We start from the raw sequence: 23,561 nt of genomic DNA on the forward strand, positions 1-23,561 counted from the left end.
TGAGCACAGCTGGCAGCCAGGAGGGAGAGGTGCCAGGGGTGTGTGAGGGAGCTGGGCTCAGCTCAGCAGCCTGTCAGACACAGCCCTTCTGACTGGGTCTGGTTCATGGTGACAGTGACAAAGAAATCCAATGCCATTGCAAAACAGTGGCCAACTGTGAGTCTATTCCCAAAACCAAATACAGAACAGGTACCCTGAGTACTCCAGCTCATTTGGAAAAGTAGGAAGAAATGAGGTTTGGAAACCTGCAAGATGACACCAAGAAGAATTAAAGCAGCAACGATACCAAGGGCAAATCCTCCCCCACAAGTAATAGCCCAGTGTCAGAGTGACCCAGCACATGGGCTTTCACAGGACAGAGTGCCCAAACAGGGTGAGAAGGGCTGAGGGACAGGCCGTCCCTCAGGTGGGCTCCAGGCTCTGCAGAAGGGTGAATGATGAAGGCTGTGGTGCTGGACCTGCACCTGCTGCTGATGAAAAAGGAAGGAGAGAGGATTTCAGAGAACATATCAAAGTCAGCTCCCTTGCTTGTGGCTTGAAGCCAAGCTGCTGTTGCAGAATCTGAGAAACACAATTGTCACTGAAGACTTCTAGTAGAAAAAAAAAATATTTAGTATATAATAGCATCCTTGTCCCTGCACAAGTGTCACTTTCCTCTGTAGCAAACCTGTTCCTTATTTGTAGAGGAACCTGTACCTGGAGAGGGTTGTGATGTTTTCCTCAATAGATTATGCTTGAAGATAAACTGCAAAATATTTTCTCATCTATATGCTTTAGCTTCCATTAATTTCCCAAGGGAATATCTGGTTTCTGAACTCAGGTTAGAACTAACCAAATTACTTTTATTTTTCAGTGAAAATTATAGTAAAACATTCAGATTAGACATTATGTTGCAATGCCACGAAACTGGGATTTTAATAAAAAGGAAAAAAAAACCAAACCAAAACAACAAAACACCAGAGGCTGCAAAAAAATATTTTAATTTTATATTTGTTTCAAATCTAAAGCAAATTCTTTCTGATGTTGGCTGAGGGAATATTCTGAAAAGTCAGTGATGCAAAATCTGCAACGACACAAACCCAAAGTGAAACAAAAGATTTCCGTTTCATACCGAAGTCAAAACCTAGAGCTTTTATTGGAGAACTTGGACCCCACTGGGAGTGAGCCTGAGCTGTCTGCTCTAACTCTTTTGCAGGTGTTAAAGAGGAGCGGGGGCGCTTTCCGAACGTCAGTTCCTCGCCCGGACAGGACCTGCCGCTCCTCGGGAGGCAGGTGAGCCGCGGCGAGAAGCCCGTGCGCACACGCGACGGGGAAGAAGTTCGCCGGGGATGCAAAGAAGGAAAAAGTAAAGCGAGTTAGTTTTCAGAGTAAAGTCTCTGCCTGACACCTTCCCCCGCAGCAAAGTCAAATGACAGTATCGATCGCTGGAGAACATTTGCAGCGTGGCGGGGGCCCGGGCGGCTGCTGGGTTCGCCCATCCGCGGCCGCGCATCCCGGCGGGGCACCGCGTTACTGCGGGGCTGCCTCCCAGGCGGGGGCAGAGCTGGGGACAGGCGGGGCCGAGCGCGGGGAGGCGAGAGCGGGGGTGCGGAGGGGCGCGGGCAGGTGCGCGGGGGCGGGCGGGCCGTGTGCGGGGGCGGTGCAGGTGCGGGGCGGGGCGGCGGGGCGGGCCGGGGGCGAGCGCGGCCGTGCGGGGCGGGGCGGGCCCGGCTCCTGCTCCGGCTCTGGCTCTGGCTCTGGCTCCGGCTGCAGCCGCACCGCCGATCCCGCTGCGCCGCCAGTCGCGCCCGGAGCCGCGCAGTGTCCGCCGGTCCTGCCGCACCCCGAGTAAGTCCGTCAGTCCCTCCGTGCGGCCGCGGCTCCGGCCGGCCCTGCCCGCGGGGCGGGGGTGCCGGGGGGGTGCCGAGGGATGCGGGCGCTGCGCGGGGCTGCGCCGGGCGGGTCTCGCCGCCCGCCCATTGTCTGCGGCGCCCCGAGGCTGGGGGCGAGGTGGGGCCGAGCTGGGCCGGGGGCTGAGGTGGGGCGGCTGCGAGCCCGTTCGCCGGGGTTTCCGTGGGTGTTTTTTCGTGAGCTCCGAGCCGAAGGGCTGCCGGGGGGACGTGTCTGTCCGCCCGGTACTTGGGGCGTTTTGGAGCTCGATACTGCCGGGACTGCTCTTCCCGTTAATTCTTCTCAGGTGTTTCGACTTTCCAATTATTCTCCCGGCTGGAGCCCTAACCCTTTTTTACTCGTTGACTGAGGAAATGTTTATTTATTTTAAATGATGGTACCCCTTGTTGGTTGTCTTAGAGCAGAAGCGGGCGTGCTGTTACAGGTCTCTCTCCGCAGCATTCATGAATCCCCTTTTCCATCATAAGACATGTGCATCTAATCAGTGAGATGTATGAGGCAAATTTATACTCTGACAGTGTCTCGCTGAACACAGGCACCTGCGAGCATCCTCTCCTCTTACAAGTCTGTGTCCTGATCACTTTGTTTGCTGCACCCACAAAGGTATATTTCTATAGCTGTGCAACGTAGAAATTATTTAAAATATCTCATGTAAGAAGTGGTACAACTCATGACCCTAAACTGCTTGTGTGCATCAAGTGGTGCTGGGTGTTAATCTCGGGGGACCGAACATGCGTGGCTGCCTTGAATGCTTTTTGTTTGATGATCCTTGATGGACTTGCTCAGTGCATTAGTCTGTAGGCTGTAGAGTTTTCTAGCCCCTGGGAGCAACACATTTTGTGAACACCTCTGTCTAACGTGGAGTTTAATTTCAAAGGGAAAACCCATGGTACGGAACTGATGTTGATATTATGGAAACTTGATACATAATTTCCTTGAAGAAAGAAGAAATCTTGGAGCAATTTTAAAAATGGAATACAGGGGTGTTGCAGGAATAAAATGTTTGCATTGTCCATTATCAATGTAGCCATTTACTCCTTCTCTACAGTAGTAGCAATTTGTTTTAATTTTCTATTTTTATTTCTCCTTCTGTAATGATTTTATGTTGATTGAATTCCTTTTCTTTCCTATCTCTGTGGATGTTGGTCCTTAATCCAATTCTTAACAGCATTTGCAACTACGGTTTCAGTTCATACCCTCATCTTAAGGAAAAGAGAAACAATCTTAGAGGCAGTGCCCTTATTAATTTCACAACTTTGAATTTGTAAGATTCACATGATATTGATCCCTTTATTGCTTTTGTTCTCTTTCAAATGTTAGTATAACTTGGCCCATTTCAGGCAGGTCTTGAGTGAGAAGGTGATATAAAAATGCAATGGCTGCCTTTAATGATCATTTTGACTACTCCCATTGTGTGTTCTCCAGTTACAATGTGATGTCAGTTGTAAGTCTCTATATCTCTTCTCCCCTTCCCCTTGTATATTATTCCTCTTTACCAAAATGTTTAGCAATCAGCAAGCCCATTTTTCACATAAGTTAAATTTGGTGCTAAAACACACAGAATTGATGTGATTTTTTTCCCTTTCCCTAAGAAAAACAAGAAGGGAGTTAAGATGTGTATAAGAAAAGGTTTAATACAGTGGAGAACCAGAGATTTCTTTCTTTTGGAAAAGAGTCCTTACCAATGTTTATTGAATTTGCTTGTCTGCATGAAGAAAAGAACTGTTGTTTTGTTATCTAGCAGCTGTAGGAAGATTGACAGCTACAAATTGCAAATCTATGAAGGATCTGTCCATGACACAATTTTTAGTTCATTTAGATCGTTATCCTACACATCTTGTCATTTGCAAAATTATATAAACAAGATCAGTAAGTTTGTGGAGAAGATGTAAATGCAGTGAATATACTGTAAAGATTTTGAAGCTCTTTGGGATAATTAGCAGAGCATGGTCTTGCCTGAAATATGATGTTACTACAGTTAATTTAACTCAAGTAGGAACATACCGTGGTAAACATTATACTATACAAAAGAAATACATATTTTGAAACATGCTAGCTCTGTCAGAAAAACATTAAGTGTAGTAGTCTTTTTGTTAAGATAAAGAGAACATCATTGATGTTGTGGTGTGCTTTGCATTTTTAAACAGAACCCAATGAATTACAAACATTCATTATGCTACAAGCAATTGCTGAAACTTCTCAGGACCCCAAAATAGAGAGTTATTTGTATGCTCATACTCGCATGTTTTCTGATTACGGTTTCACTGTAAACCCATAAATAAATAAAAAAAGCTATTGTTCATAAATTAGTTTTCTCCTAGCTCCAGATCTTTTGTTGGTCTACTTCTGTCTTGTAAATTTATGTTTAAATACCTCAGTGTGTTCAAGTTATGGAACTTTCTGTTGGGAAGTGTGAGAAAGCTACAGAAGGGGTCTGGGAGCAGTCTTTGTTGGATCTTGGAAAAGTTGAGGGCATATAATCTGTGGCGGAAGGTCAGGTTTACTAAATGTCTGAGAAAGAAGGTAGCTGAAATTTTCAAAGGTCAAAAAGAGCAATGTGGTAATTTTAAAGGACACCTTCCATAAATATTGCTTCTCTTACCATGTCAAAATGTGAAAAAATAAATATTTCTCATCCTGTGTTTCTATCTAAATGTTTAATAATTCAGTTTTTCTTATACATGGTATTTGTAACACAGATGCTGTTTTTCTAAGGCTGTTTCATTCTCTGTGGACTCAGGAATGAGCCAGTGGAAATGGTCTGTATTTATAGGCCCATACCCATTTACAGCTTTTGGATGCCTCAGTTCATGACTATTCTTGGCACTGTGGAGTGTCACTTTCCAAAAATGGGCTTCTTTGAAACACGTGAGTCTTTGGAGTCCAGTGCCGTTTCACCTCCCATTGGGTTCCAAGTATGCATGGCAGAGGTGGTCACAGCCAGAGACTGATGGCATGGAGCTCATCACGTGTCCCTGCTGAACACTGACCCTGTGGGCTGATGTGCTTATGGTTCCATTGGCTTAGGTTGGTGGGGACAAAACTAGGTGGTTCTGTCAGGGATGTGGATGGAGGAGGAGGAGGATGATATCCTCTGCTGTTCACCAAGGATAGGTACTGAAAATTTATTATTGAATTCTACTGCTATTTACAACTGGTTTTAATTTATTTTTAAATACTGTCTCTTAAACCTTTATCTTGGGAATTAATTCCTGTCTTTGGCACTGTATTTTAAAATTAACTCAAACCCTGGTGGATTCAAAATGCAGGAGCCTCTTTTATAAATGACAATGTTAATGACAGATGATTAAATACAGGGGCTGGAGAATACATACCAATTTATCTGTTGGTTTTCCATGCCATCTACAGCTACACTGATTATCCCTGGTACTCCAGGTGATTCTCCTGGAATGCATTAGGGTGGAACTGAAAATTATAAAAGTGTACATCTGGAGGAACTCTTATGTCTTAAAACCAGTCCTAGGTTTAATCTGAAATAATCAAGTATTGTTGATCCCCCAAGGAAGCGCTTAGTCTCATCTCTTTTACAGACAAGGAAACAGCCAGTTAAGCGTGTCATTTACGTGGGGAGTGAATATTTAGTGGAGAAAAGTCTGTATCTTAAATTATGGTGACACTGTGGATACCTTAATTGTGAATAAATGGTGTCTTGAAAACCAGACAAATCTTCAATGTAATTATAAATCAAAGTAAGAGAAGGGAAAAGAGAGATGAAATATATTTGAAGGCTGATACTGGGCAGTGTTTCACAGCTAGAAATGAATGTTATTCTATGAGAAAACTATGAAGTTCTTTTTTTTTTTTTTTTATGGTATAAAACACCTATTTCTTCCCTTGTAAACTGAAGATCACTTGACTTTATCATACAACTCAGATGTTTGAGACAAGCTTTCTTTGGTGAAGAAGAGTCATTGTATTTCTCAGTATGTTCTGCTCCCATGGCAGGCCTGCGAACACAGTAAGTGCTTGTGATGCTATTAGCCAAGGGCCCGTTTCTTTAGCTCAAGTAGGAAAGATCTCCACTTGGAAAAGAGAGGCTTTTGAGTCCTTTCTTCCAGAGCAGGAGGAGTTCCTATCAGTTTTGCAGTAGTATTTTTAAGCAGCTCCAATTACATATTCTTAACTTTGTTTCTCTAGTGGGAGCTCCCCTTTCAGTGTCTCTGACCTTTTTCGGTGAGGTTAGCTTCTGCTGAATCCACCCTGCCTGTTCTGTTAGGTCGTAATTCCCTTTACAAAGTCCACTTTTACCTTTATTTTTGTCGGTTCTGGTTTTGATCATATTCCTTGAATTCTCAGAAATATTTTGTATTCCTTAATCCTTATGTTTCCTACTGATATACCACTCTATCTCTTTTAGTCTGTCCAAAGAACCCAATTCCTTTTACTCCAACTCTTTGGTTTGCTCGCTAGCTTTAAGATCTCTTTACACCTACAACGTTTTCTCCCACTTGAAAGCTAGTCATGACAATGTGACAGCACATATTTTCTTTATCCAGCTGTAGCATGTATCTGTAGCTATGTTTCTGAACTTGAATGTTCATGCCACTAACACTGCACATGAAGTTTTGCCTGTGAAGGGAGTTCCTCCTGACAAGTTGTATTACTGTGAAAAGGGGTGATATACATCCATGTTCTTGAAAGCCAGCAGAATTGATTCTTAAGGACTTCTGTGTGTGAGAGCAGAACCATTGTGCAGTGTCTGAGACATATGATCCTAATTTTCTTTGTTAAAAAGTTAACTGACAAACCACTGGGGGGTTCTGTTTGCTCCTAAACCAAAAATAAGCAGTCTTCTTGAGTCAACAGCCTTGCTGCTTTTCCTTGCTAGTCTTCTGAGGCTCAAAATTCTGAGATGTATTCCCTGCTACAGAGCTTAGTTTTGGTCTACAAAATGCATTACAAGGCTCTTTGGGAGAGCCTGAAATACAGAATTCTGCTTTACTGTTGCTGCTCTAGAAAAGAATAGTCTAGCCCTGTATTTTCTTTGAGTGGTCGCTTCTTGCTAGTTCATAATGGAAAATATTACTGTAATTCCGATACTAGCCAAATTTTTAAAATCTACTTTAAAAATGCCTTAACCTCATTTGTCTGTTGGTGTGGGTTAAGGAAAAACAGAGAGTGATTTCTTCACATATAATGAACATGCACAGTACTGAGTCAGACATAGCCAACTTGAAAATGTCAGATCATAAAGTTCAGCATCTTTGAATTGGGGTTTAGGTGAGGCGAGACCCACTTATACTTTGTCATTTTGAGTAAGTATTATTTTTTTCACTTTCCTGTAATTCAAAGAACAGGTGAATGAACCTGTCTGAGGCTTTAAAATTAAAAAGACAAATCACCTTTGGAAGGAAGGGAAACCAACCATTTCACAGATCAAAAGATCAAGATGAGACATTTCAGCTATATATGAGAAATTACACAAACATTATTAGCATGAGAATGTGAGTATATTGTGCAAAGTCTAATGAAGTGTGAAGTCCCTTTTTGTTTCATGCAAAACATAAAAACTGAAAAATCCCAGGGTATGAACAGTAGTCATAAAGTCAAGTATCCAAATTTTTTTTCAAAACTAGAACTTCGTGTTTTCTAGACAGTCTTCAGTTAGATCTCACTCCGATTCTGGCAGTGAGTCAAGTCTTTTTCCCATTTTGAAAATGACAAAACTCCACTCTTCCTCGAGATTGCTTGACGTTGTGAGGAGAGAAGCTTTACCTGCACATTGCCTGGGTAGCTCCACTAAATAAAAAAACCCAAAACAATAAAAACCAACCAAACAAGAAAAACCAAAACCAACTAAATAAATCCATGGAGTTTTGCCATTTCCTTGACCATATAAGATAAAATGTGTTGAACACATGATGAATTTCCAGAAAAAACAGCTGTTAAACTCTAAGCCCTATGGAGAATTTGACACACTTATGAAGTTGACAGGTTTCTCTTCTTCCACATGAAGAATTTATCTCTGTCATTAGGACACACCAGAAATGTTTTTGTTTCAATCAAATGTCATGTCTTTCCACCAATACAAGAAGGCCTTCAGATTTTCTCAGAAAAACAGTGCTTGTCCACATTAAAGCATTCCCATTTCCTCTTAGCAAATTACATACAGCAAACTGAAGCATTTGCTTTACCACATGACATCAATGAAGCATTTATTTTAAAAAGACAAGAGAAAGGCGTTTTCTTTCCCTATAAAATGGCAGCATAATGGAATTTGTACAAAACTATACCTCTCTCTACTTACAACAGCATCCTGTAGCCCACAATGTTGAGCAGGTTTAGGTGGGCACACAGCTCCTGTCCTATCTTGGGCCCATCATGGATAGTCTGGAATATTTTCTTTGTGGAGATCCCTGAACCTGCTGGGATGTGTCTGCACTTGAAAACCAGTTCAGTAAGAAAAGCAGTGTGAATTGATGCAAACAGCACTCTACTACCAGGTCACCTGGACACGGAGTAGTTTGATGATTCCCACAATATACTTCTGTGGTCAGTGTCCCTCTGAGTGACTTTGACTTGGAGGATGGAGCTGTACACTGAAGAGCTGTTACATCTCTGGGTAAACAGCAAGCATGTGTACAAGGGTGGGGGTGAGAGGGAGAAAATACGTGATGGCATCAGAAATTTCCGTAGCAGTCCAACGAGGGATGACTGCATTGCTCACAACTGGAAGAGATCTTATATGTTGATGGATGGATGCAGAGAGTGAAAGAGATTGGTACATGTGTACATGTTCATCAGCTTGAAAATAAGCTGGAGTGAAGATAAAATGCAGTTAAATCTTAAAGCACTGCAATCTGCGAGGTATCACTGTTTTGTTACCATTCCTACTCTGTAGAAATGTTCACATGTATAGTTCAGCTCATGAGGTGTGAGGATTGAGTTTCTGAAGATAGCAAGTAATTGCAAAATGGGGATTTACCTTGTTAAGCTTTCACTTGTTTAAAAAAAATTACAATCTAACTTTGGGTATGATGACAGGAAATGCATAATTTTTATGGTTTTTTCCCTTTATTTAAACTGTAAATGTGGAACTCTTCTTGTGCATTATTTCAGTGTGCTGTGAGCATCTAACAGACATACACATTGAGAAATTGTTGGAAATGTTGTTACCACTTCGCTTTCTGGCAGACAGTTTGTAATCCAGTTTGTCAAATGAATTTTCTTGATTGCCTTGCAGCATATGCAAAGTACTTAAAAATGTTGTAATTGCCTCTGAAGAGTTGGGGCAGGGGGAGAGAACAATACAAAAGAAAACAGACAAAAATTCAGATTTCTATTGTTATGTAAGTATAAAGAAAATGGTACTGTAAAAGGCAGCACAAAAGACATAAGAGGAATGTTATAATTGGAGCAATCAAGTCCTTCAAATTTCTGGATAGTGGTTGATCAGGGGTTAGGGGGACCACAGATAGCTGTGTAAAACATTGAGCAAGCTAAACTTAAGCTATCAAATGCACTTACAGTCTGACCATCACTTGAATATAAATATTTGAGTTGTGTGTTCTGCAGGACTTTTAAATGTGGTGTTCTTGCTAAAGTTGATGGGTGTCGCTCTGCCTGCAAGTATATAAAGATCAAAATCAGTTTTACGTCTACTGCTCTGATATTTAATGTATTTTAGAATGCATGTCAGCAATTGTCATCTCTGTCTTCCTACAGAATGTACAACTTACACTGACTTTGTTACCTACACTGAAGAAATGGAGAAAATTTTTTTCTACATATTGTGATGTTTGGATTATAGGTAGTCTTAAGCTATTGTTTCTTCCATGTTAACTTACATTCTTCTGACCGAAATCATACTTACAATATTTGTCAGGAATCCATAGAGGGCAGAGATATAAACTCTTAGCAAACAGACAGGGCTTCACAGAGAAGTGAGAAAACACTTTGCAAGATTCATGGTATGAATTAAGCTTCTAGTTGATTATCTTTTGCTGCAGTTTTTCCAACCACTCAAGAAAGGCCAATGTGTGGTACAATAAATCTAGATATCTTAGAAGCTGATATTCCTGTATTTTAGCCTCTTGGTTTTTGAAATGTCAGTAGGGCTTGTAAATTAGAAAGTTCTGCTTGGTATTCTGGGCAGTGTGCATTTGAGACCAGACTAGAGGGAGCACCATGACTGTTGCCTTCTGGCTAAACCCCCTAAAAATTGATGGGAGAAAGTACACTATGTGGGAAAAGACCTTCTCGATCTATTGCCAGGAGGTGTCACTACAACTCAGGAAGGGAACTATTCTGTTCCCTTGAGCTGTGCTTTCATAGTTTCAAGGTCTGGTCTTAAATGCTGGTGTCATCAGGTGCAGTAACGCACAGCCCTTGGTCACACGTCTGGGGAAGGAGCACTGAAACTGTGCAGTCTACTAATTGATATATAGACAAGTAAAGAGATGATGCTAATGTGTACTAAGTGTGCTGTTCCTCACAAATACCCTTCCTACATGGATACTGAAGCGATCATTCAATGTGGTACGTGTGCGTCCTGTCCGTGGGGAATCCACATGGATACAGGGCTGTGGGGCAGCTGTTTGTACTCCCTCAGTCCTGCTCGTCTCTCAAGGATGTAGCAGAATCTCAGCAGTCACTGTTCAAACCCAGCACACCAGAACTGGCGTGGCAAGATGTCTGTTGAAAACCACAAGAGTGGAAACGTCAGTCTCAAGAAGCTGCAGCCCCTGAGTAGGTTTGGGAATCATATCCCTGAATGCCACTGATACCACTCTTTCAAAACAATTTAAATAATTTATTTTAATGCATGAGAGGCTTTTTATTCTCAATCAGTTTTGCACAGCATATTATATGTATTTTATACAGCCTGCTAATGAGCTGAAGACTTGTTAATTATATGTGTGTGGAATGGCATAGCTGCTGAATTATGCACATTATTTTTCTTTTCAACGAAGCCTTCCTCTTAACTGTATCTATCCTGGTTCGAATGTACACCTTGGGTTGCTGCAATGAACTCATCTACTGTCACTTCATTATTGTCAGAGTTTTGGTGGTGTGAAGAGTCAGTCTGAAAGCTGAAAGAGTTAGCTAGGCAACAAAAAAACCCAACTGTTTAAAAGTGGCTTCCTGTGTTGCGTAAAACAGTTGTCAGGAATTTTATATCCCCTGAAATAGAAGCAAAAAGTTTAATGAAGAAGTGTAAAATCTATAATGGTTCACTTAATTTTCTTTCTTTGTCCTTATGCTTTGAAATTCATTACAGTTTTCTTATTTAATGTTGTCCTCTTGATGTGCAAAACCAAATAAAAAACCTCCAGAAAACCTCAACAACAAAACCTGAAGTTATACATGATATTTACATCAAAATATTCTATAATACTAGATCAATGTTGTGAGAATTGGAATCTAAGTAGAGATAGGTACCCTTTTTCCTGAATTTATTATGCTTACAAAGTGTATAAAATGTAATGGTAAAGCTGATGAGCTATTTCTTACCTTGGAAAATTCCAGAAAGCTACAAAAATGTGCAATGCTGGTGATATCAGTTACTTACTAAACAACACATTTTTATGTAAACTTGGCGTCTAGTATAGAATTTAAATCATTATGTGGAAATAAGATTTCCAAAAGCTCTGCATCTTTTACTATGAATTATTCATATTGATGAATACTCGTATCTAGCTCAGTATATGGAATGGGCATATGTTTAATTTACATGTGTTGGAGGCCATTCTCGTAGATCTAGGGGAGATGTGGAACCTTTGCTTTTTCCAGAGCTTGTATTTAAACTGGGAGGCTGCTGGTAAAGCCTGGCCATGTAGTGTTTTTCAGCGTGTGTGTCTCTTTAGTGTGAGTGTGCATTGTAAGCCTCCACTGGTCAAAGATGTGCAAAAAAAGTGAAAACCTGTATGGAAAACTTGTGCAATTTTGTCAGCTGGGTGTTAGGCATCTCTGTCACTTCTTAATCTTCTCTTGGTGCTTTCAAGTTTCATTCTGACACTTAAAGTGGTGGTTTTGATTCAGGAGCCTTAAGTGGATGGAGATCAGCTTATGTCAGCAGTTTCTTCCAGGCAGATTTGGACTCCCCAGTTTACTGTGCTCTCTCCTCTTCCCAAGCTCTGGGCTGCGCAGGTGCTGATGAAACACTCCTGCATTTGGGCAGCAAAGGTAGTTTGAACTAGGATTTCTATCACGTTGAAAATCCTGAGCTTAAACAGTGTCATGATTGCAGCAGGACCTGTAGGCTGACAGTCTGAACTGCTTTTCAGAGGCAAACATTGATTGGTTTTGTGTGTTTGTTTTTGAAAGAAACACCCAACAAACCAAACAAAAACAAACCCAAAAAACCACCCCAACAAAAACCTCTCAGTTTTCAGTTTAGAAAAAAGTTGGGCTGCTTTTTTTTTTTTCCTTTTTTTTTTTTTTTTCCCCTGAGGATAATTGTGTTGTAAAAGCCAAAGATTTGTGCAAGTGGGTGGAGAAAAGTAATTTTGCTGAAGATTTCTGAAACTTTGTGGGGGAGGGAGAAGGGAAGAAAAGCAAAGCTTTATATTATGCATGTAATGAAAAGAACCACAGCTTTTTTTAATATGCTATACTTTAGAGTTTCTCAGTTTAGATGAGGGAGTTGTATATGGCTAAAATAAGCAGAAGAAGGTTAGTGGACCATCTTGGTCACAGGCCCAGGCTCCATAAATCAGTACTACCTTCAACAAACAGAGTTTTTGTAGCACTGTCACTTGAAGACCTGATAAGAAGTTGTGTGTGTGTTCACACCCAGAGCAGCCTTAGTGAACTCTAGTTATGGGGAAGTTTTTGTGATTCACAAGCAACTTAAAAAAACTAAACAACAAACAAACCAAAGCAATAAAACCACACCCCTACATTCTTATGCATTCTTTCTGAGTATGTGCACCTTGGACATGTACTCATGGGGAGAAGAACAAGTGCAAAGGAAAAAAAAATCCTAAATTAGCCTAAAGGCATCTTCAGTCTTTGTTACTGTTTATGCAGAGCGTTCAAGAGATTTTATTTGTTGCGCTAAAACATCAGCTTGTTTCAAATAAGCCATGAAATGACTATTAGACAAATTATCAGCCTTAAAGGATTATATGCATCCCTCATGTTAGGTGCTGCTGCAGTATAAACACAATAACAATAATCAGCTTAGTTAAGTTCAAGTAGGTGTTCTAAAGGGAAAAGTGCATTTTCCCCTCCATCTTCAACAGTGGAACATGTGCTTATGTGGAAAATTAGGGAGATTGGTTAGGGGATTCTGAAGTCTTATGTTCTGGGTAACCAGGTTTGTTTCACTTTTCTGGGTATTCTTTTAACGCAATGATTTCATGACATGACATGGGCATGAAGAACCTCAATTTTCTTACCTGCTTTGTAGAGTGGTATGATGATCTCAGAGGTCTTTTCCAGCCTAGGTAATGCTGTGTGTTTGTGTGATTCTGTGTGATATCGTGGCAAGATGGAGAGTGGATTTCCTTCTTAGCTAGTAAAGAGAGTCTCTGTTTCCATCCATGGTGTGGAAAGTGGTGTCAGCAGGAGAGCTGAGCTGGGGACTCTTGGTGGCTCCTTAGCATTGTCCCTTGAGTCAGCTGCCTGCTATAGATCTGGTGGAGTGCTGAGGGTCATCACACATGTAACATCTTTGCTGTTAAGACAGAGGTATCCACAATATCTTTTAACCACTGCACATTTCTCAGTAATGTGGGATTTCTCCTTCCATAACAGATACATTCTCTTTCCTTTGAGTTGTTAAATGTCTAAATTTGTTTAATGGAAATAAACTACTTGCTTTGCTGGCTAAATTTGCAGTAGTAAATGTATATGCCAAGTTCTTAAAGGGATACACCAAATATTTTCATACCTAGAAATAACTGTAAGATCAGAAAAAAAAATGGAGCTGTAAAATTACTTGTGGGGATTCAGAGACCCAATGAGTTATTTTTAAGCATTTCATTACAGGACTTAATTAACTACTTGCCAAACTTTGTAGCTTAATGTCAGTTGTTCATAACCAATTTGGAGTACAATTTATTGTCTTGGAGAAAATTCATGTGACTAAAAAAGTGTCTGAGGTAAGCAGTTGTTTCTGTTGTGATTTAAAAATATTTTTCCTTTCTGCAGCGTTCCTTTGGGTGTTTTCTATGGCTCGTATAAAGCCATGATAGCTTTAATTTTGACAAAAGGCATTGTTATTAAGAAAATTTATGGCGAAATGCTGTAATAGAAACAAAGATGTGAAAGAGGCACAGTTTTAAGACTTTGAAAGAAAGCTGTAGGAATTATGGCTATGGGAGAAATTCAGAAAGCCTTTCTTTTGGGTTTTGTTTGGGGTTTTGTTTTGTTTTTCTTTTCTCTTTTTTGTTTGTTGGGTTTTTTGTTTGTTTATTTAGGTGGTTTTTATATTTTATATTTGCAGTGGTTGAAGTCTAACTTAGAAAATTACATGGAAATCCCTTGACCTACAGCTCAAAAAAATTAGGAGGCAGGAGGTGCTAAAGTAGTAAATAACCCACCTCACGTGGCTTTGTTTGAGATGACACTTAGAAGACTATACATAGTCTGAATATTAAATTCCCCATAAGTAAGTTTCCAAGTAGGAGCCCAGGAAGAATGTGTGGTATAAGAAGCCCTCTCACATGCCTGAAGTCTCTACATATGGAAAAAAGATTATTCACTACAATATTACAAACTAATTTTTTATATTTCATCTGGCTGAGATGAAAGTACATTTGGGATAGCAGGTTTTCAGACTTTTTGCCATGATCTTGTTTTTGATTCTTCTTTATAGGTTGTCCAGATAGAGGTGTCAACATGGTGTTATATTGCAGAGAGCCTTAATATGTAAGAAATGCAATGTAAAAATTGTCTTTATTTTTCCCCATGCTGTACCATAAATAAATTGCAAGGGTAATGAGCAAGAAACTGATTCCATTTGAATTGTGGTTGAAGAAGGGCATTTCATCCTTCTCTCTCATGCAAATCCAGTTTGATTTTGCCCTCAAAAATCTGCACTAGCTTTTCTCATTGCAGTAGCTTTTGCTTATAATAATGCATAACATACTGTATATTCTTGCCACAGATTGATCTGTGGGAACAGAGTGGAAACATACATTAGTGAGACAATGTAAAGATTTCACACTTCTGCTGCTTCTGTAGTGCTTGTGTTTGAGATAAATGACAGACTGCAGGACAGCAGTTCTCCCTCTCGTTTGCACTTTCTCCCGACACCAAGGAAAAGATTCGGAAGCCAAACATAGACATCTAATGCCATTTTAAATGCTCTGGGTACCTGAGACATCTGTCAGGGCTAGCAGGTGTGACAGATGACTTAATGCCTTTTTTAGCAGCAGTTGAGAGCCACGGTGGGATGCCCTCAGGCATCTAAAATAGCAGTAGATGTCTATGTTTGGGTACCTGCATTGCTCCTGAATGCTCTGTTGCAGATCAGGTAAAGATGGTTTAAACAATTGTATAGGCATATTTGTATGTGTTTAAGAAATTACCTGCAGTAATTTGGAAGTGAAAATGGTAAAAGTGAGGTTTATCTTAATTTTCTTTTAGATCAGTTTAAATTTTGCTTTAAAAATTGCTTGTAGTACAACCTCTATGCAAAGTAGCAGTTGTATGACAAGGGAGGTGGGAGCTTTGTTTTTTAAATGATCAGTTACAAAGCTCTAGATAATCCCACATATTAAGCTTGTTGTGTTTTGAACTACAGAGGTTGCTGCTTGTAAGCTAACTAGTGTCAAACTCACGTCATTAGATCAGGCAGATTTCCAGCAGTTTGAACAGAAAATGACTGTTTCCATCCAGCTGGTGCCATTGTGGAGATAAGGCTGTAGTTTGTGGAGTGCAGTGCTGTGATCAGGCAGAGCCTTTGACCAGGTGTACACGTGGCAGCGATGCTGAGCCACCAGCAGAGTCACAGAATATGCCAAGTTGGAAGGGACCCACAAGGATCATCGAGTCCAGCTCCTGACCCTGCACAGGACCATCCCCAAGAGTCACACCATGGGCCTGAGAGTATTGTCCAAACTCTTCTGTTGTGTCAGCCTTGGTGCTGTGGCCACTGCCCTGGGGAGCCTGATCCAGCACCAAGCACCCTCTGGGGGAAGAACCCTTTTCTAATATCCAATCTGAACCTCCCCCTTCAGACAGTTCCCTCAGGTTCTGTCACTGGTCACCACAGAGAGGAGATCAGTGGTCTTGCTTTGTGTTTGAGGGCCTTTACACACCCAGGCCGGTACCTGTACCAGCTCCTGGGATCCTTCTTCTTTTATCCCAGGGAAAAATGCAGGGGTTGGGAGAACTAAGATTCAAGTTCTCTCTGCAGCAGATGAGAAATAAGGAACCTGTCTGTCACCTCACAGGCCATGCCTTGGATATGCTATTAGTTTAGAAGTAACTGCAGCACTTCATATTTTGAGGTGTTTAGTAGCCAGGTAATGTAGACATTTAAATAAATTCAACAAAATCTAAATGACGTGTTCTGGAATTGGCAGTTACCCATTGAGCTCTGTGATCAAAAAGAAATATTGAACATTTCAGGATTTTATTATGTTTTTACATTCTCTGTAATCCATGTATAGTTAAACGATAAGGCACAACAGGCATTAATCCCTTTTAAATATATTCCTGATGTCAGAGGTATAGCGGGGAATATGCTGAAGGGTGTGTTACTTTAACTACCTGAGTGGTACAATAATCTTTCATTAATTCATTACCAGGAGTGCCTCATTGCTGTTTTGAAACTGATATTTAAATAAATAAATAAAATCCTCAAGGAGTTGCTCTTCAGTTTACAGAAGTTTTGACAGATTTTGGGCTCGCTGGTGCTGAATTCTGAAGGTGTTTGCTTTATTCATATCAAGACCAGTGTGCTACACGGTCATAGCTACCTGAACTGTCAAAGCTACAAAGTACATCCACAGCTGCAGTCAGCAGTCCAAATAACTTTTCCAATACATGCTATCCATAATTTATTCTAAGCAAAACCAGAAATAATTTATGCTTTAAAACCATCTAGAATGGTGCAAACCGTAATGCAGTGAAGTCAATTTTTCTCCTTTTTTTTTGTTTTAGAAAGATGGGAAGCAAATAGCATAAATGATTTTTAAAATTTTATTTAATAGCACTTGACACTTTCCACTATCCAGAACCTCCAGCTAAACAGTGCATTATTGCAAGGTACAGGAGGAGTAAACAAAAGTAGGAGCAGCTTTTTTTTTTTTTTTTTTTTTTGCTAATATGCAGTCACAGTTAGTACAAGACGTTTTTATTTTAAAACATGGAAGTGTATATTTTCATAGGTTTTAACATCTGTTCATTTCCAGTTGTTTTCTTACCAGCTATTCTTAAGTATTTCAGAGAAAACCCAAGGGCTTATTAAAATTTGAGTAGGAAAGCTTATTTTTTTCAGGGCACACAAGATGTTAGCTCTAAAGAAATATTAGTGAATTACTTTTTTTCCTTGACTTTAATGATTTTATAATTATACTTTGTCTTAAATGAAATCTGCATAAGTTCACTGTTTTCCATCATTACTGGATAAAAGCTAATCTTGCCCTGGAATGTGGACAGATGGAATAACCATTCTAACCATTAGTTATGACTGTTCCTATGCACAAAATTAGTTTTATTTTTTATCTTGATTTTATTTTGAGGAGGAAAACAAACAAATTCATACACATCCTACCATGTTTTGGTTGCTTTCTATATAGTGATTAACTGGAGTACAGGGTACTTTTATAGGCTGGAAGCGACTGAAAAATCGACATGGAAAAATAATGTTGTATTATGAGATTTCACAATTAAGAAGCAGGCAAGAATGTATTTACTTTGTTTTCTTATGGCATAAATCTTGACAGATATAGACCTGAGAAGGGTCTTTTCTCTTAGGACCACTGGGACATTTTTCTTGTCATCTTTATTGTGAGATACGATCTGTTACCTAGAGCTATTTGGAATATTTCTTTTAATTGGTTCTTTGCACATGAATATAAAATAGAGATAAATCCTTTGGTTTCTTCTGTGTAGTGTTTTTCTGACATTTGAGATTGTAGTGCTAAAAATCTCATTTTTCTCTTACGATTGAATTATCTGCATTTTGTAGTTGGCAAAGGAGGCTGGGGAAGGGGATCCCCTTGTGGAACTGGCTGGACAGTGTCTGTTACAAGCTGTGTGTGATCCTATGAATTCACAGTTGTTTCTCTTCCTGCTTTTGTGCTCTAGTGCTGCAGCTTTTCATAAATGCGATTTGAAAAAATAAAAGCAAAGTAGCCAGCAGTACTGTGACTGTCGTAAGGGGGAAGAAGGAAAGGTACAAATTTCCACATTAAATCTAATGGCAAACATAAGTGTCTGAAAATCTGCAATATCTCATAGTGAGTGCCTAATCCAAAAATAATTAAAGTAGAACAAAATTTATTCCTTAGCCTTGCTATCAAACAGTTGACTGAAGTGCAATGATTTATATATCATCTGTAAATGTATGATGCTCAGCTAGACAGCCAATACTGTCTTGCTCTTTTTTTATTTAATATCTAATCCTCTCTGAATCCATAGCTTTAATGTATCTGGTCTTGTGTATTCATCTCCTATGGAAACTTAGATATTCCTAGTCTTTAAAGCTTTCTTCCATGCCTCTGATCATTTCATTGCCCATCCCTGGACCTCCTCAATATTTTCTAGTGTTGACTCGTGTAATTGCATTATTGTATTTTCAATGTTTATTCTATTTCTCTATGTACTAATACTTTTTCCCTGTGTGTTTGCACTTCAGATTGAAGCTAATGTGTAAGCAGGACTGTGCAGGAGATAGTTCTAGCAAATGGCACTGAGCTTGCTTTAAAACATTGTTTTAAAAAACGTCTGCAGCAAGCTCTGCTGCCTTTCAGATCTTCCTTGCTCCCTCTTCCCTCTGATTTCAGCCAGGACCCAAACCCACTTACTTCCAGTGCAGAGGGAGGGAGCTAATTATTGATTCCTGGCTCCCAGGCCCTGGGGGTGTCACTGGCAAATCCAAGTCCACGCCAGTGCAGTCTGGCAGCTCCAAGTGAACTGCTGTGCTGCCTAGGAGCTGTTGAGGAATTTTCCTGGCCTGGATTCTCTGCTTCCTCCTGCTCATAAACCTATTGTGAGCTACATCAAGGACTTTAAAGTGTGGAAAACTGGCATGTGCAAAATAAATTCTTTTTTTTTTTCCCCTTGTTCATATCTCTGAACTGTCTTAACTGCAGAGGTCATGCCAGGGGAGGGCTGAATAACCTTACTGATAACAGCTAGTTGTTAAAGCTGGCTTGTTTTGTCCAGCTGCACTCAAGGAACAGTCCACATTGTTTCTTCTGGAGTGCCTTGCCTTGTGTTTGAGCTTATTAATTTGCCCATACAAGTTTGTTTTACAATTTACCATGTCTTCTGCAGAGACAGGGCAATTCATTATGTCACTTTGCTTTCATCTCTTTTTGCCTTGGTAACCACACTCTGGGATACTTAGGAAAGGAAAGATCCAGTAGCACGTTTACTGAGGGTCTGGATAGTAAACCAGAAAACTGGTTAGATCATTAAAATCTGCATGTTTTCACTCACTGACTTCACTCTTTCCAGAACAAGAGTGTAACTTCAGTTGGTCCTGCTCCTTTGGTGAAGTTTAGATCTTTCAAATCCTCTCTGAGCTACACAAGTAGCAGAATAAATGCCTATAAAACTTAACATACTTTGTAATTCAGGATGAGAGAAATAAGATAAGTGGCAGAGTTTTATTATAGACTCTATCTGAGACCTAATTAAAGCCTGCCAAATCTGTGTCTGCAGAAACTCTCTGGGAGGGTAAGCAGTCAAATCAGTTTTACTTGAACCTTAAAACCCATATTTTGGTAAAGTAAAAGTGCTTTTTTGTGGCTGTTCTGTGTGAAGTGAATTCGAAAATATAATTACCAAAAAAAAAAAAGGCCGCTGTATCGTATATACTGACACATGTTAAATTAATCCTTTAAACTGTTTGAGGGATATTAAAATTGTTCTTTGCTTTCCAAATCAGATATTTCTTTCAGGGAAAAAAATTTATAAAGGGCTGAAATTTATTGAATGTAATTAGCTGCAGCTTGCAGTGCTAGCTATTTACTTTTCTTCAGTAAGCCCTAATTTATTTGCCCCACACCTGGTGATACTACACATGCTGAAGGAACTTAGGAGAAACTAAGTGCTTGAGTGGTGAGAGGCTTTGAAGAATTTAAAAGAGGAAATGTAAGAGGAAAAAGACATTCCTGAGGATATTTATAGAGGCATCCTACACAGTCCATCCTATAGTATTCTGACATATAAGTTTAGAATGAATAACTTGGCATATTTCCAAAGAGACATGAGAGTTTATTTGGAATAACTCCTCGTATGGCTTGATGCTGCCTTGTGAAACTGATATTAAGATGCAAGATACTATATGTTATTCCTGCTGTAAATGTAACATTATTTACTGTTGGATCTATGTGTCTTGATGGATATTCAACAGTTTCTTTTTATTAAGCATGTGTGGAAGTGTATATACAATCAAGAAAAACCTGAATAATAATTGTGAATCATATTCTAGAAGCTTTCTTCTGAATTTGTCATTGCAATATTTATTGAAGTAGGAGACATACAAAAGCACTTTTAGCCTTTTAGTATGAACCTTTGTATTGTAAGCAAGTCTGTCTGAGCTGTGTTGTATTTTGTACATGCAGGTACACATAGTACCAGTCTCATGGAGAAAAGGGTTAAGGTCGTATTTTAAGCATAACATAATAATCTCTTACTTTTGCCATGTGGCAGGAATGGATATTAAGGAGGGAAGTGAGCCATATTTGAAGTAGGGAAATAAATATTCTATTCTTCAAAATTAGTGCACAGAACTGACCTTTCTCATAACTACTTGACTCACTGCAGAAATGGCTTATGTGGTCCACAGAGCCTCTGTAACACATACACTGCTGAGGGTGAAAATTCATTAGTCAATGAGTAACACCATGGACTGGTAAGAAATGCAGTAACTTTTGCATATGCAGGTGTTGGATTTTTATCAGACTTTCACAGTACTTATTGGTCTGCTGAAGAATTAATAAAACTAATTTAGACACTGGACTAAAATATGGAAATTGTAGTCATACACTTTGCATGCAATCAGTAAGTGCCTTTCAATGCTTCCTCTATTGCTGAAAGCAAGTGTGCAGTGTAACAGTTCCAACTCCTCTGCCTAGAGTTTAGATTCAGTAAAAGCTGGTAAGGAGGCAAGTTTGTGGAAGAAGGGAGCTGAATACAGAGAGGTTACAGGTGTATTATAAGGTCAGTGGTTATCTGTGCAGAGCACTGCAGAGCGTCTAAACTATTGCACACTTTGTGTCCTCCTTCAGGAGGAAATTATGCAGTAAACATTTAGGTGGTGTGTGAAGATGGCAGATCAAAGCCGTTATTGACATAAGCAGATACAATCCCACCAACATGTCCACTGTAATCTGTAGTTCTGAGGCTTGGTATTAACTCTGAAAGGAGCTAACAAAGCCAGATGAGCAGAAAGCAGGGAGGCACATGAAATTGATTTTTGACAAGTGAAAAACTGCTCATACTGGAAGAACTCCATGTACACATCGCTTCTTTCTTTTCAGCCTCACGTACAGCAGTGCTCCACCATCAGCTTTCTTTCAGGTGATAAATCATTTTGAGGTCTCATCTACTTACTGACTTCTGGTGTATGTGGAATAAGGTAGCAGAATCCATCCCTGGTAAACCTAATTATTTCTCTGTGACTGTGAGAAATCAGCTCTTTGTCTCAGAGAAGATTGCCTGTATCTAACACAACCTTATGAAGCCACAGAAAACCTGAGGAGGGAGGGGAAGAAACGAGCTTGCCAGGAGCATAATGCTGCCATTTTAAGGAATTTGTCCATGCACTTAAGGAGAAAGGAGAAGCACTGGCAAGTCTCAGTGTTAGTGTCTCTTGTTCTCACAGTAACTTGGAGATATCCAGATATTGTCAGAAATCTATCATTAAACATGTCCTATTCTAAGAAAACATTCACCAAATGTGAATTTCAGCAAACTTTATGTCTTCGTTGAAAAAAAGACTTCACATGCCATAAATCACTTTGATTGTATTTGCTAAATAAATGGTATGCTATAGAAATAGCATAGAATATAAAAATCAGAGTTGAGAGCTTACCTTTTAGGAGAATGACAAAGCTGACTTCAATTGGGTCATTTTTCACACAGAATCTCCAGAGTGCTAGAAAGGGAGAAAAATAGTTTCTAGGGAAAAAAGCCCCTACCCAAAGGCAGTATTGAATCCAGAGCTGATGGTGATCCAGTCTTAGTGTTTTAACAATTTCTAGAGCTCTCTGATACATTTTCTTCTGTGGTTTTAGAGGTGGGTTTTTTCCCCTTTCTTATTTTCCTTTGGCTGTATTAGTGCATTGTGCTGAGTCATCTGATGGAATCGTGTAACTTGTATGTTGACTTATTAATTGAAATTAAAGTTTAGTTAAAATACAACTGCACAGATAAAAAAATAGTATCTTAAATTATTAGAATGTTTTTTTTTTTTCTTTTATCAAGAGGTAGCTTTATCTTTTGCCTGTCCCTTATCTGACAGTTGTCCATATGCTCCCACTGTCAGTCATCACATGCAGGATATTTAGTCTACTATTGTGGAAGCAAATTCTTACATTCAAGAGACAAAATGAACTGGATATTATTGTCAAAACATTTGCCAATTTTTCATATTAGGTGCAAATTAAAAGAAGTATTTTACTAAGCAGGGCTACTAATAGGAGCTATATTAATAATGAAAGATAATTTAAAAGCATGACTACACAAGCAGAACAAGCCTTTGAAAAGGCCCAAACGTCTGACTGTGACTGAATAAACTCATTAATTCCTTACACATTTCCATTCTTGTTCCAGGCAATCAAAATGAAAATATGCAACTCTTTATTAGCAACCCTTTACTATAGCCAAGGAAGATTGGTATGTGCATGATATCACAGTACCTGTGTAGTTGTCAACACTGTATTTTTCTCATCAGAAAAAGAGCATGTACTCTGGAGTGGATTTTTTGCTGTAGAACTTCCCTTACTTGTCACGTTTCACTTGCATGATGCTGAATGTTTAACAAATCTGAGTAAATAATTTAAAATTTAAGAAAAATGTAGCATGTTTTTAAATGTTCCAGTATAACATTCGGTGAGTCACTCAAATATATGAATATATACTTGGGAACTGGTGCTGTGATATGTTCATTTGCAACATTTTTTTTGAAAAAGTCTTTGTAGAGAAGTTCTGACATTGGGCACTAGAGCAGAAAGGATGGATCTTGCTTAAAGAAAAGAAAAGAACTGGTGAATTGTTTGGGCTGGATTTGCAATGGAAGAATAGGGTTAGATAAAGAGCCCTGTAACTGTTTCCTAATCCTTTGTTGTCCATTTCTGACTTGCTTTAACTGAACCAAGGTCCTAAATGACTCTGCATAGTCAGGGTCTTTGTTGCTGTTCTCTATCCCAGTTATTCTCTCACAGTGTAAAAAAGGGGAAAAGTCTAGTTCAGGTCTTAATGCTGGTCATTGGAATTTTACAAATGAGTAGGAATTCTTCCCTTGAACTCCCCTGCCACACCAATATTGAAATATTTGGTAGAATAAGTTGCCTGAATAT

The 23,561-nt window shown here is 39.5% G+C and overlaps 1 protein-coding gene across 7 annotated transcripts in view; it reads left to right on the forward strand.

Annotated features, from left to right (window-relative positions):
- The first annotated feature begins 1,253 nt into the window (after positions 1-1,253).
- Positions 1,254-23,561, forward strand: part of SEMA6D (semaphorin 6D) — a 215,749-nt gene continuing 193,441 nt past the window's right edge. For 6 of the 7 annotated variants that reach the window (XM_050309335.1, XM_050309341.1, XM_050309343.1 and 3 more), the window contains exon 1: positions 1,254-1,272. The gene's annotated coding sequence lies outside the window, so the exon portion shown is untranslated. Of the gene's footprint in view, positions 1,273-1,808; positions 1,828-23,561 lie in introns of those variants that run through there. The other variant, XM_050309336.1, reaches the window with a different exon arrangement.

The sequence above is a fragment of the Myiozetetes cayanensis genome, unplaced genomic scaffold, assembly GCF_022539395.1.
Source record: "Myiozetetes cayanensis isolate MyiCay16 unplaced genomic scaffold, myiCay2020 scf14, whole genome shotgun sequence".
NCBI lineage: Eukaryota > Metazoa > Chordata > Aves > Passeriformes > Tyrannidae > Myiozetetes > Myiozetetes cayanensis.